The sequence below is a fragment of the Anopheles funestus genome, assembly GCF_943734845.2.
Source record: "Anopheles funestus chromosome X unlocalized genomic scaffold, idAnoFuneDA-416_04 X_unloc_55, whole genome shotgun sequence".
NCBI classification, from domain to species: Eukaryota; Metazoa; Arthropoda; class Insecta; order Diptera; family Culicidae; genus Anopheles; species Anopheles funestus.
This window is the reverse complement of record NW_026045182.1, coordinates 90,001-105,000: the sequence shown is the minus strand read 5'-3', so window position 1 is coordinate 105,000 and position 15,000 is coordinate 90,001. Positions and strand designations below refer to the sequence as shown.

Genomic DNA, 15,000 nt, shown 5'->3' with positions numbered 1-15,000 from the left:
AAAATTTTCTAAGTCCAAAGTGTTGGAACAATTTCCAAAGGCCCATAGGTTGCACTGAATTTTCCTAAGTTGGCCACAAGTACCCATGAGGTATCGAGAAGGTTCACCCGAAGGACATAATATGTCCCAAAGTACCGATAGAGTACCCACAAATAGCACCGCGTTGGCCTAAGTTGGCCAAAAGTACCGATAGAGTACCCACAAGTAGCACTGAGTTGGCCTAAGTTGGCCAAAAGTACCGATAGAGTACCCACAAGAAGCACTGAGTTGGCCTAAGTTGGCCAAAAGTACCGATAGAGTACCCACAAATAGCACCCAGTTGGCCTAAGTTGGCCAAAAGTACCGATAGAGCACCCACAAGTAGCACTGAGTTGGCCTAAGTTGGCCAAAAGTACCGATAGAGTACCCACAAATAGCACCCAATTGGCCTAAGATGGCCAAAAGTACCGATAGAGTACCCACAAGAAGCACTGAGTTGGCCTAAGTTGGCCAAAAGTACCGATAGAGTACCCACAAATAGCACCGAGTGGGCCTAACATGGCCAAAAGTACCGATAGAGCACCCACATATAGCACCGAATGGGCCTAACATGGCCAAAAGTACCGATAGAGCACCCAAAAGTAGCACCCAATTGGCCTATGTTGGCCAAAAGTACCGATAGAGTACCCACAAATAGCACCCAGTTGGCCTAAGTTGGCCAAAAGTACCGCCAAGTAGCACCATAGAGGCCCGAGTAGAGCGAAATGTGGGCCAAATTGAACATTTGAAAATTTTTACAAGTCCAGAAAATTTTCTAAGTCCAGAAAATTTTCTAAGTCCAAAGAGTTGGACAAATTTCCTTAGGCCCAAAGGTTGCACTGAATGTTCCTAAGTTGGCCATCAGTACCCATGAAGTATAGCGAAGGTTCACCCGAAAGACACAATATGCCCTAAAGTACCCACAGAGTACCCACAAGTTGCACCCAATTGGCCTAAGTTGGCCAAAAGTACCGACAAGTAGCACCATAGAGGCCCGAGTAGAGCGAAATGTGGGCCAAAGTACCGAGTAGTTGCCACAAATGCCCAAATGGATACCAAAATGTGGTACCAAGTACCTAACTGTTGCAACAAATGCTAGCTTTCTGAGCAAAAGCTGTGGACCAATTTCGTAGAAGAACCGCCTAGGCGAAAAGGCAAAAATCGCCGAAGCTGGCCCGCTCGCAGAGCTCGCGGGCCAGGAGATACTCATAGGGCGATTTACTAGAGTGGGGAACTTGAGAATTTTTGTGTCCGAGACTTTGGGCAACTTCGCGGCCGCCCCCTTAAAGTAAAAGATTTTCTCTGGGTGCCTAAAATTCGCAATTCCCGCAAAGTCGGGAAGACGTTAAAGTTTTTGCCCAAAAAATGGCCATCGATTTAAGGTGATTTTCCAATAAGAAAATTTTTCCTAAGATGAATTTTTTCGAATATTTCCTAAACTAAGCGTCGGAGCACATGGCCGTGGAGGAACTTTTGGTAGCTTTTGGCAAGGGCTATCGGATGAAATAATAAGAAAGGCCATCAGAGCGATATTGGATTAATGCGGGCTCATAAACGCACCTGAGAAGTGAAAATTGGTACCTTGCACGCAGGATGCAAGAAATGCTTGAGTGTTAACCATCATCGGTACCAAGTACCTAGGTTATATCGAGTGCGTAGATGGAAGTCGGTACCAAAGGGAAACCTTCCTAGGCTAGGTGCACGCAAGTGAGTATGGATCGATCAGTAGAAAGATGGGAAGCCATAGGAAACCTTCCTAGGCTAGGTGCACGCAAGTGAGTATGGATCGATCAGTAGAAAGATGGGAAGCCCAAGGAAACCTTCCTAGGCTAGGTGCACGCAAGTGAGTATGGATCGATCAGTAGAAAGATGGGAAGCCATAGGAAACCTTCCTAGGCTAGGTGCACGCAAGTGAGTATGGATCGATCAGTAGAAAGATGGGAAGCCATAGGAAACCTTCCTAGGCTAGGTGCACGCAAGTGAGTATGGATCGATCAGTAGAAAGATGGGAAGCCATAGGAAACCTTCCTAGGCTAGGTGCACGCAAGTGAGTATGGATCGATCAGTAGAAAGATGGGAAGCCATAGGAAACCTTCCTAGGCTAGGTGCACGCAAGTGAGTATGGATCGATCAGTAGAAAGATGGGAAGCCCAAGGAAACCTTCCTAGGCTAGGTGCACGCAAGTGAGTATGGATCGATCAGTAGAAAGATGGGAAGCCATAGGAAACCTTCCTAGGCTAGGTGCACGCAAGTGAGTATGGATCGATCAGTAGAAAGATGGGAAGCCATAGGAAACCTTCCTAGGCTAGGTGCACGCAAGTGAGTATGGATCGATCAGTAGAAAGATGGGAAGCCATAGGAAACCTTCCTAGGCTAGGTGCACGCAAGTGAGTATGGATCGATCAGTAGAAAGATGGGAAGCCCAAGGAAACCTTCCTAGGCTAGGTGCACGCAAGTGAGTATGGATCGATCAGTAGAAAGATGGGAAGCCATAGGAAACCTTCCTAGGCTAGGTGCACGCAAGTGAGTATGGATCGATCAGTAGAAAGATGGGAAGCCATAGGAAACCTTCCTAGGCTAGGTGCACGCAAGTGAGTATGGATCGATCAGTAGAAAGTGGGAAGCCCAGTACCAAATGCCCTAGTGAAGACCGTAAACGAATATCATGAACCGAGAAGGAGCACCAAATGCCCTAGTGAAGACCGTAAACGAATATCATGAACCGATAAGGAGCACCAAATGCCCTAGTGAAGACCGTAAACGAATATCATGAACCGATAAGGAGCACCAAATGCCCTAGTGAAGACCGTAAACGAATATCATGAACCGATAAGGAGCACCAAATGCCCTAGTGAAGACCGTAAACGAATATCATGAACCGATAAGGAGCACCAAATGCCCTAGTGAAGACCGTAAACGAATATCATGAACCGATAAGGAGCACCAAATGCCCTAGTGAAGACCGTAAACGAATATCATGAACCGATAAGGAGCACCAAATGCCCTAGTGAAGACCGTAAACGAATATCATGAACCGATAAGGAGCACCAAATGCCCTAGTGAAGACCGTAAACGAATATCATGAACCGAGAAGTAGCAACGAATGCCTGAAAATGTACCAAGTCCTCGGTATAGAGTAACGAGAGTTAACCGCCGTGATGTATGCAATGTGGGCAGCCATTGCATGGGTTCTGGACTTGGTTCGCGAATAACTTTTTTGCTAGACATCGGACAAAGTTGACGTGGAAGAACGAAATGTAGCATTTGATGCCACCTATCCAAAACTTTTTCAAGATTGAAGATCCGATCGATACAGCCTGAGCTATAGGCAAAAGTTGGTGCAAAATTGAGCATTTTTAATGGTGAAAAATCGGTAATCCTCGAATAGCTCCTGTTGGAAGCATCGGACCACATGGTCGTGGAGGAACATATTGTAGCGTGCGGTGTCAAGTATCGACACCCAAAACCGCATGTCCGATGGACGGAAAATGACCAAGTTATAGTGAAAACTTGGTTGCACCAAATTCCCGAAGAAGTGCAACGAGAAGGTGAATGCGATGGTTGTTCGTCGAATAGCTCCGGCCACAGACATGGTAGCGATTAGTGGTGCATGGAAGAAATCTAGCCACAAGTGCCATCTACCCATGGCCAGAAGAAAGTGTGGCCATATCTTGGATACCGGCGGAGCTATGGGGCAAATATGGGCCAAAAATGGTGCAAGTTGGACCAAAAATCCGAAAAAGTACCTAGGTAAATGCGATGGTTGTTCGTCGAATAGCTCCGGCCACAGACATGGTAGCGATTAGTGGTGCATGGAAGAAATCTAGCCACAAGTGCCATCTACCCATGGCCAGAAGAAAGTGTGGCCATATCTTGGATACCGGCGGAGCTATGGGGCAAATATGGGCCAAAAATGGTGCAAGTTGGACCAAAAATCCGACCAAGTGCGCGAGGCGCTTTCGTGAATAGCTCCGGCCACAGACATGGTAGCGATTAGTGGTGCATGGAAGAAATCTAGCCACAAGTGCCATCTACCCATGGCCAGAAGAAAGTGTGGCCATATCTTGGATACCGGCGGAGCTATGGGGCAAATATGGGCCAAAAATGGTGCAAGTTGGACCAAAAATCCGAAAAAGTACCTAGGTAAATGCGATGGTTGTTCGTCGAATAGCTCCGGCCACAGACATGGTAGCGATTAGTGGTGCATGGAAGAAATCTAGCCACAAGTGCCATCTACCCATGGCCAGAAGAAAGTGTGGCCATATCTTGGATACCGGCGGAGCTATGGGGCAAATATGGGCCAAAAATGGTGCAAGTTGGACCAAAAATCCGACCAAGTGCGCGAGGCGCTTTCGTGAATAGCTCCGGCCACAGACATGGTAGCGATTAGTGGTGCATGGAAGAAATCTAGCCACAAGTGCCATCTACCCATGGCCAGAAGAAAGTGTGGCCATATCTTGGATACCGGCGGAGCTATGGGGCAAATATGGGCCAAAAATGGTGCAAGTTGGACCAAAAATCCGAAAAAGTACCTAGGTAAATGCGATGGTTGTTCGTCGAATAGCTCCGGCCACAGACATGGTAGCGATTAGTGGTGCATGGAAGAAATCTAGCCACAAGTGCCATCTACCCATGGCCAGAAGAAAGTGTGGCCATATCTTGGATACCGGCGGAGCTATGGGGCAAATATGGGCCAAAAATGGTGCAAGTTGGACCAAAAATCCGACCAAGTGCGCGAGGCGCTTTCGTGAATAGCTCCGGCCACAGACATGGTAGCGATTAGTGGTGCATGGAAGAAATCTAGCCACAAGTGCCATCTACCCATGGCCAGAAGAAAGTGTGGCCATATCTTGGATACCGGCGGAGCTATGGGGCAAATATGGGCCAAAAATGGTGCAAGTTGGACCAAAAATCCGAAAAAGTACCTAGGTAAATGCGATGGTTGTTCGTCGAATAGCTCCGGCCACAGACATGGTAGCGATTAGTGGTGCATGGAAGAAATCTAGCCACAAGTGCCATCTACCCATGGCCAGAAGAAAGTGTGGCCATATCTTGGATACCGGCGGAGCTATGGGGCAAATATGGGCCAAAAATGGTGCAAGTTGGACCAAAAATCCGACCAAGTGCGCGAGGCGCTTTCGTGAATAGCTCCGGCCACAGACATGGTAGCGATTAGTGGTGCATGGAAGAAATCTAGCCACAAGTGCCATCTACCCATGGCCAGAAGAAAGTGTGGCCATATCTTGGATACCGGCGGAGCTATGGGGCAAATATGGGCCAAAAATGGTGAAGTTGGACCAAAAATCCGACCAAGTGCGCGAGGCGCTTTCGTGAATAGCTCCGGCCACAGACATGGTAGCGATTAGTGGTGCATGGAAGAAATCTAGCCACAAGTGCCATCTACCCATGGCCAGAAGAAAGTGTGGCCATATCTTGGATACCGGCGGAGCTATGGGGCAAATATGGGCCAAAAATGGGTAAAATTGTACGGTCCAAAGCCAAGGGTAAATTTTTTTATTCCTCTAATAACTTCTAGCACAGACATTGAATCGGTTGGTGATGTATGGATGAAATGTAGCAAACAGTTGGAACTACCCATAAAATCTTAAAGATTGACGATCCAATGTATAGAACCGGAGTAATGTGCGATACTTGGTGAAAAATCGAGTGAAAAATTAGCTATAAACTGTTTTTGGCCCATAACTCGAATACTAGACATCGGAAGGGGGGGTCGTAGAACGATTTTTTGTTGCCCTATCGATTCCCTATCGAACGAGCAAAAGTTGTTTTTTTGACCAAAAAGGACCCCTACTCTAGTAAAATTGGCCTGATTTTACTAGTCCCCGGTACCCGTACAGGCAAAATGAGCAAAATGCTCAAGTATGAATGGTTTTTGGCCCATAACTCGAATACTAGACGTCGCAGGGGGGTGTCATGGAACAATTTTTGGTAGCCCTTGAAATTATCTATCGAATGACATATACTTGATTTTTGGCCGAAAAGTTCCCTAGACTAGTAAAAATCGCATCATTTTACTAGAGTCGGGTACCCTGGACGAAAAACCGCTATAATTGCGGTTTTTGGCTAATAACTCGAATACTAGACGTCGCAGGGGGGTGTCGTGGAACAATTTTTGGTAGCCCTTGAAATTATCTATCGAATGACATATACTTGATTTTTGGCCAAAAAGTTCCCTAGACTAGTAAAAATCGCATCATTTTACTAGAGTCGGGTACCCTGGACGAAAAACCGCTATAATTGCGGTTTTTGGCTAATAACTCGAATACTAGACGTCGCAGGGGGGTGTCGTGGAACAATTTTTGGTAGCCCTTGAAATTATCTATCGAATGACATATACTTGATTTTTGGCCAAAAAGTTCCCTAGACTAGTAAAAATCGCATCATTTTACTAGAGTCGGGTACCCTGGACGAAAAACCGCTATAGTTGCGGTTTTTGGCTAATAACTCTAATACTAGACGTCGGAGGGGGGTGTCGTGGAACAATTTTTGGTAGCCCTTAAAATTATCTATCGAATGACATATACTTGATTTTTGGCCAAAAAGTTCCCTAGACTAGTAAAAATCGCATCATTTTACTAGAGTCGGGTACCCTGGACGAAAAACCGCTTAAGTTGCGGTTTTTGGCTAATAACTCGAATACTAGACGTCGCAGGGGGGTGTCGTGGAACAATTTTTGGTAGCCCTTGAAATTATCTATCGAATGACATATACTTGATTTTTTGACCAAAAAGTTCCTAGACTAGTAAAAATCGCATCATTTTACTAGAGTCGGGTACCCTGTACGAAAAACCGCTATAGTTGCGGTTTTTGGCCAATAACTCGAATACTAGACGTCGGAGGGGGGTGCCGTAGAACAATTTTTTGTAGCCCTTGAAATTACCTTTCGAATGATATATAGTGGTTTTTTGGTCAAACAGTGACCCCGAGACTAGTAACCCTCCATACACAAAACCGCCTAAAAAGTTTTGGTTTTGCAAAATTTTGAAAAGTGCGTCAAAAAAATTTTTTCAAAAAGTACCAAATCGTGATCAGAACTCACTATAGACCATAAAAAGTGAAATCCGATGATCATTTGCAACACTTGGTCAATCGAGAAAAATTTCACTTTTTTACTAGAGTCGGGTACCCTGAACGAAAAATCGCTCAAGTGATGGTTTTTGGCCAATAACTCGAATACTAGACGTCGGAGGGGGGTGCCGTAGAACAATTTTTTGTAGCCCTTGAAATTACCTTTCGAATGATATATAGTGGTTTTTTGGTCAAACAGTGACCCCGAGACTAGTAACCCTCCATACACAAAACCGCCTACAAAAACTTTGTTTTGAAAAATTTTGAAAAGTTCAAAAAATTTTTTTTTTCAAAAACTACTAAAACGTGATAAGAACTTACTATAGACCATGAAAAGTGATATCCGATGATAATTTGCAAAAGTTGGTAACTAGTAAAAAATTTCACTTTTTTACTAGAGTCGGTGCAACGAGAAAAAAAAAGTCCGTGATGGAGAAAAATGGCACGTTTTCCACGCCTGTACGCTTTCGTTTTCTATATAGGGGGTAGGTGAGCCAGAAGCATGAATTTGACTGAGTACGTATCTTTATGAATTGGGCCCTTCTAAATCGATTGAGACTACCCCCAGGACGATCGGACGACTGCTTCTGGCTCAAAATGTGGTTTTTAGATTTTGATCGTCAATTATGAGAGAAAAAATCGATTAGAAGTAAAGATACGAAATGCTTGGTCTAAGTTGGGAAACGACTTCGGATATTTGTTGGACGTTGTCGTAGAAGGTCCGAGGACCAAGGAAAAGTGATTTCCAAGTGGATTTATGCACTATTAGTCGATGGTAAGATGTGAAATTAGTAGAACTTACCATACAGTTTGCGAAGTTGAAGCAATCGGTTGGTGAATATGGTACTGTCTGTCCAATTTGGTGGTTCGGAATGAGTGAAACGATGTTGATGATGGATAGACGTTCCGATTGCCCCCGATCGGGGAACATATAGTGGTCTTTAAGGTCCAAGTACCTATGTTTTGGTAAGCAGAACTGAGAGTTAAAGGATGAAAGTCGGCCATTCCTAATATCATCCTATCGGTGGTTCGCGAGTTGTTTGAGGACCGGAGCAGCTCGCGATGAAACGGTCCTAGGGTATTGGTTATCCATCCAAGGAAGAGTAAATGCGATCCTAGATGTGTGTCGTTGGCCGTTCTACCGGTATCGCCTATCGATGAGATATCGACGGGCATGCCTTACTCGAAAGTTGAATTCTAGGATCGATGGTCAAACAGACCTATGAGCGATAAACCAAACTGAACACGTATTGATGTCGGCTTTTCCTATCATTTGATGCCGCAGGTTGTTTAGGGACCGGAGCAGCTTGCGGCCGAGACGGTCCCCGGGGGTTTCTTTCTCCAAGGAGAAGAAACGATTAAGCAAAAGTTGTAGCAAGATACGATCCTCTGATGTGTCGTTGGCCGTTCAAGCGGTATCGCCTGTCGATGAGATATCGATGGGCATGCCTTACTCTCCCGACTGGATTACTGAGAGTTTAATCAGGGATCGATGGTCAAACAGACCAATGAGCGATAAACCAAACTGAACACGTATTGATGTCGGCATTTCCTATCATTTGTCGCAGGTTGTTTAGGGACCGGAGCAGCTTGCGACCGAGACGGTCCCCGGGGGTTTCTTTCTCTAAGGAGTGGAAACGATTAAGCAAAAGTCGTAGCAATAATCGATCACCTGATGTGTCGTTGGCCGTTCTTGCGGTATCGCCTGTCGATGAGATATCGATGGGCATGCCTTACTCTCCTGACTGTTTAATTGAGAGTTATAATCAGGGATCGATGGTCAAAAAGACCTATGAGCGATAAACCAAACTGAACACGTATTGATGTCGGCATTTCCTATCATTTGTCGCAGGTTGTTTGGGGACCGGAGCAGCTTGCGACCGAGACGGTCCCTTCCCGAAAGATGGTGAACCGAGTCGTCTGGCGTAAAAACCGGACGACTCGAAAGGGCTTGACCCTTTCAAGTGAGCGATAATCACATTCTACGCTCAGTTCGACAGCTACAAGGCAATCACTCGCTATGTTCAGAGCTAATACATGCAACACGCCGGCATTGTTTCCACCGACGCATGGATTCAAGACTGGTGCACTTATTAGTTAAACCGTTCGCCTCCGGGTGTTTCGAGTTCAAGTCTGGATGAGGATTGATCTTGCTGGTAATAGCTTGAGCCCCTGAATAAGGGGTCGAAGCGTACATTTTGAGACCATGTACAACATATTACCAAATCGGCACCATGGGTTCGGGTGCAAGTGATGTAACCGTGAAAGATGTTGAGCAGCCCAACATCGGTTTACACACGCATAATAGGAAGGCAGCGCTGTCGACTGGTCAGTCGTGTAAGAAGTGTGCATTATCGATCACAAATATATTGGTGATCTGTAGGTTGCGCATACACCATGCCCGGTGTAAAGTGCCGTGGTCCCCCCCGGGGGGCTGCATCAAACCGTTCGCCACGCGAACTACCCAATGGAACGAACTCGATGCATTTAATAAGAAGAAGAGATGATAATGAAACACGGTCGATTTAAGAGTTGAAAACGTTGAAATGCCTATAAGCAAGTCTTAAGTTGGTGGTTTCGTTGTGCCCCAACAAATTGGTGCCTTACCCTACACCAAAGAGCCATTCAACATGGTTCAAGTGAGCGATAATCACGCTCTACGCTCAGTATGACAGCTGCAAGGCAATCACTCGCTAAGTTCAGAGCTAATACATGCAACACGCCGGCATTGTTTCCACCGACGCATGGATTCAAGACTGGTGCACTTATTAGTTAAACCGTTCGCCTCCGGGTGTTTCGAGTTCAAGTCTGGATGAGGATTGTTCTTGCTGGTAATAGCTTGAGCCCCTGAATAAGGGGCCGAAGCGTACATCTTGAGAGTAAATGTACAACATATTACCAAATCGGCACCGTGGGTTCTGGTGCAAGTGATGTAACCATGAAAGATGTTGAGCAGCCCAACATCGGTTTACACACGCATAAGGGGTTTATTGTTATCTGTAGGTTGCGCATACACCATACCCGGTGTAAAGTGCCGTGGTCCCCCAGGGGGCTGCATCAAAACGTTCGCCATGCGAACTACCCAATGGAACGAACTCGATGTATTGAAAGAGATGAACAATTAATAGCGAGAATAGGGGCCCGGAAGCAATTCCGCGGCCCTACGGTCGATTCAAGAGTTGAAACGTTGTACAATCGTGGTTAGCACCTAGTGCTAATATGGTGAGAGATAATGTGTGAGGAAATTTAGTTTCCTAAAGTTTAGTTAGTGGTTTCCGTTGTGCCCTAACAAACTTAAAGTTGGTGGTGACCGTTACACCCCAACAAATTGGTGCCTTACCCAACACCAAAGAGCCATTCCATATGGTTCTAGAGAGAGAGAGTTGTGTGGAAATTTATTTCCCACTAAGCGAGTGTGTGTCTGTAGTGGAACGAATTCTGGTTGATCCTACCAGTAATATACGCTTGTCTCAAAGGTTAAGCCATGCATGTCTAAGTACAAACATAAATGAATGTGAAACCGCATAAGGCTCAGTATAACAGCTATAATTCACAAGATCATCCTACCACTAGTTACTTGGATAACTGTGGAAAATCCAGAGCTAATACATGCAACATGCCGGGACTGTTGCCCTCGCGGGTAGCTGAACTGGTGCACTTATTAGTTAAACCAATCGCCTCCGGGCGGCTTGAGTTGAAGTCTGGATAAGGACGCAGATCGTATGGTCGCTTGTCGACTGACGACAGATCTTTCAAATGTCTGCCCTATCAACTATTGATGGTAGTGTAGAGGACTACCATGGTTGCGACGGGTAACGGGGAATCAGGGTTCGATTCCGGAGAGGGAGCCTGAGAAATGGCTACCACATCCAAGGAAGGCAGCAGGCGCGTAAATTACCCAATCCCAGTACGGGGAGGTAGTGACGAGAAATAACAATATGGACCTCTCTAACGATGGTCCATAATTGGAATGAGTTGAGTATAAATCCTTCAACAAGGATCAAGTGGAGGGCAAGTCTGGTGCCAGCAGCCGCGGTAATTCCAGCTCCACTAGCGTATATTAAAGTTGTTGCGGTTAAAACGTTCGAAGTTGATTGCCCGTCCAGACACGTGACCGCCACGGGCGCCCGGTTACACGCCGGGGCCGTTCGTGCGCGCGCTCACGGCTGCGACTCACAATGGTGTACTTGGGCGTTACTCTGTGAACGAGTACCGTGCTACCGGTTAACTCCGGCACGGGCTCCTCATGGTGCTCAAGATACTCACATTTACCTTGAACAAATTAGAGTGCTCAAAGCAGGCTAAGACAAAGCGTCCGGCCCCCCCGTGGGGTTGGCGTTGGCCGAGAATAATCTTGCATGGAATAATGGAATATGACCTCGGTTTATACGATTTCGTTGGTTTGTCAGAAACCTAGAGGTAATGATTAACAGAAGTAGTTGGGGGCATTGGTATTACGGCGCGAGAGGTGAAATTCGTAGACCGTCGTAGGACCAACTGAAGCGAAAGCGTTTGCCATGGATGCTTTCTTTAATCAAGAACGAAAGTTAGAGGATCGAAGGCGATTAGATACCGCCCTAGTTCTAACCGTAAACGATGCCAATTAGCAATTGGGAGACGCTACCCCTATTCGGTGCTCTCAGTCGCTTCCGGGAAACCAAAATCGGGTTCCGGGGGAAGTATGGTTGCAAAGTTGAAACTTAAAGGAATTGACGGAAGGGCACCACAAGAAGTGGAGCTTGCGGCTTAATTTGACTCAACACGGGAAAATTTACCAGGTCCAAACTTATCGAGGTAAGACAGATTGATAGCTCTTTCTCAAATTTAAGGGTAGTGGTGCATGGCCGTTCTTAGTTCGTGGAATGATTTGTCTGGTTAATTCCGATAACGAACGTGACTCAAACATGCTAACTAGAACGCTGTCAGCAGTGCGCCTCCGGGCGCACCTGACGTTACAGCCGGGCGGCGCCTTCACGGGCGGTCGTCGGCTACGTTTGCCCTGCTTAGCGGGACAACTTGTGTTTAGCAAGCTGAGAATGAGCGATAACAGGTCCGTGATGCCCTTAGATGTTCTGGGCTGCACGCGTGCTACAATGTGGGTCGCAGCGTGTTCTCGCCAATAGGCGCCCCCATTCCGAGAGGAACGGGAAATCACTAAAATGCCCATCTAGTCGGGATTGGGGACTGCAACGGTCCCCATGAACCTGGAATTTCTAGTAAGCACTAGTCATTAGCTAGTGCTGATTACGTCCCTGCCCTTTGTACACACCGCCCGTCGCTACTACCGATGGATTATTTAGTGAGGTTTCTGGAGGCTTACCTTCCGCGGTTCCTTCGTGAGCTGCAGCTGGCATGGCTGAAGTTGACCGAACTTGATGATTTAGAGGAAGTAAAAGTCGTAACAAGGTTTCCGTAGGTGAACCTGCGGAAGGATCATTACTGATGATCGTCCGCGAGTGACCAACCATGAGCTGCCTTCGGTGTAGCTCGGTCGCTCGCTTGCTATGTGTCAGAATTTGTTGAAAGCCAACTCGTTCGTTGTACACTTTGATGGGTGACCATCACTGTGTCTCCGTGCCGAGCTAGATCTCCCCTAGCCGTAAGGCACTTGAACGCCCCTTCGACGACGAGTTGCATGTGTGTGGTATGTGTCAGAATCTGGTGAAGCTTTCTGCATGTGATGTGCCTTGTGTGGATCCGTGGCCATTGCATTGTGTCTGGTGCTTAGATACCCAGACACTTAGAACGCTTGCGCGGAAAGCAAACTCGATCGTTGTACACTTTGATGGGCAACCATCACTGTGTCTCCGTGCCGTGCTAGATCCCCCCTAGCCGTAAGGCACTTGAACGCCCCTTCGACGACGAGTTGCATGTGTGTGGTATGTGTCAGAATCTGGTGAAGCTTTCTGCATGTGATGTGCCTTGTGTGGATCCGTGGCCATTGCATTGTGTCTGGTGTGTAGGTACCCAGACACTTAAGCAAACTCGATCGTTGTACACTGTGATGGGCGAGCATCACTGTGTCTCCGTGCCGTGTAAGAGCTCCCCTGGCCATCAGGCACTTGAAAGGTCCTTCGACGACGAGTTACAATAGTGGTGTGTTAGATACGTCAGATTACGGTGTCTACTAGTGTGCAATACGTATCCGGCTACGGCACGGAACGAACGGGAACTGTGGTGCAGACAAACAAGAGTTAAGCCTATTAGTCATTAACTCTAAGGACGGGGCCATGGGGCGGTACACAAAGGATACGGATGAGCGAGTATGCAGGCCCAATACTCAATAGCTCGATCCGATCCAAGCACATGAGTTGACTGCGGCGCCAGGTTAACCAATGTGCTAGATTCTATTTGGCCAGTAGAATCTTGTGTCTTAAGCGATTTGATACCAAGACACCAGAACGAAAGTTAGTTGAAGAGTTATTAAACTCTTATGAAGTATGGTTGTGCAATCACAACTTATGACTTTAACCTATAAAGTGGATATGGACTTGCAATTATAACATGGAATCTCTACACACCCCATGAGCTCGATCCAATCCACGCACACGAGTTGCCTGAGTAGCGACAGGTATACCGATGTGCAATACGTATCCGGCCACGGCACGGAACGAACGGGAACTGTGGTGCAGACATACAAAGAGTTAAGCCTACTAGTCATTAACTCTAAGGACGGGGCCATGGGGCGGTACGCAAAGGATACGGATGAGCGAGTATGCAGGCCCAATACTCAATAGCTCGATCCGATCCAAGCACATGAGTTGACTGCGGCGCCAGGTTAACCAATGTGCTAGATTCTATTTGGCCAGTAGAATCTTGTGTCTTACGCGATTTGATACCAAGACACCAGAACGAAAGTTAGTTGAAGAGTGATTAAACTCTTATGAAGAATGGTTGTGCAATCACAACTTATGACTTTAACCTATAAAGTGGATATGGACTATCAATTATAACATGGGGCACACACCATGTTCTCGATCCAATCCACGCACACGAGTTGCCTGAGTAGCGACAGGTATACCGATGTGCAATACGTATCCGGCCATAGGCACGGAACGAACAGGAACTGTGGTGCAGACATACAAGGGCCATGGGGCGGTACGCAAAGGATACGGATGAGCGAGTATGCAGGCCCAATACTCAATAGCTCGATCCGATCCAAGCACATGAGTTGACTGCGGCGTCAGGTTAACCGATGTGCAATACGTATCCGGCCATAGGCACGGAACGAACAGGAACTGTGGTGCAGACATACAAGGGCCATGGGGCGGTACGCAAAGGATACGGATGAGCGAGTATGCAGGCCCAATACTCAATAGCTCGATCCGATCCAAGCACATGAGTTGACTGCGGCGCCAGGTTAACCGATGTGCTAAGAGAGTTGTTCCTGGGCCTTCAAAGTGACTTCAAAACTATCTTAGCGAATGGTGGCCATGGGCGTAGACATGAGCCACAAGTCACAAGGCCTGGGACTATTGGGTAATAAAGACAACTTAGTCAGAAAGTTAGTCTTTGGACGTACCACCGGGATTGTGTTACATTGGGAACCTTACTATAAAACCCTAGGCAGGGGATCACTCGGCTCATGGATCGATGAAGACCGCAGCTAAATGCGCGTCACAATGTGAACTGCAGGACACATGAACACCGATAAGTTGAACGCATATTGCGCGTCGGACGATTAAACCCGGCCGATGCACACATTCTTGAGTGCCTATCAATTCCTTGATATACAACAAACCAAACTTCAGGGTGGAGCGTGCCACAATAGAACACTATGGCGAGCAGCCCGTCTAGTGTCGTGGGGGAAACACGCTTCCACACTGTGCATAATGGCGTGCTCGGGACCTTTGTTGGGACCGCAGGGCGCTGAAAGTAAAGGGGTGAACCGCA

The 15,000-nt window shown here is 46.9% G+C and overlaps 1 non-coding gene across 1 annotated transcript; it reads left to right on the top strand.

Moving 5' to 3' along the window:
- The first annotated feature begins 14,665 nt into the window (after positions 1–14,665).
- LOC125773825 (5.8S ribosomal RNA) lies at positions 14,666–14,823 on the top strand. The gene has a single exon (XR_007420398.1). It is a non-coding gene; the product is annotated as a 5.8S ribosomal RNA (ribosomal RNA).
- Positions 14,824–15,000: the final 177 nt, after the last annotated feature.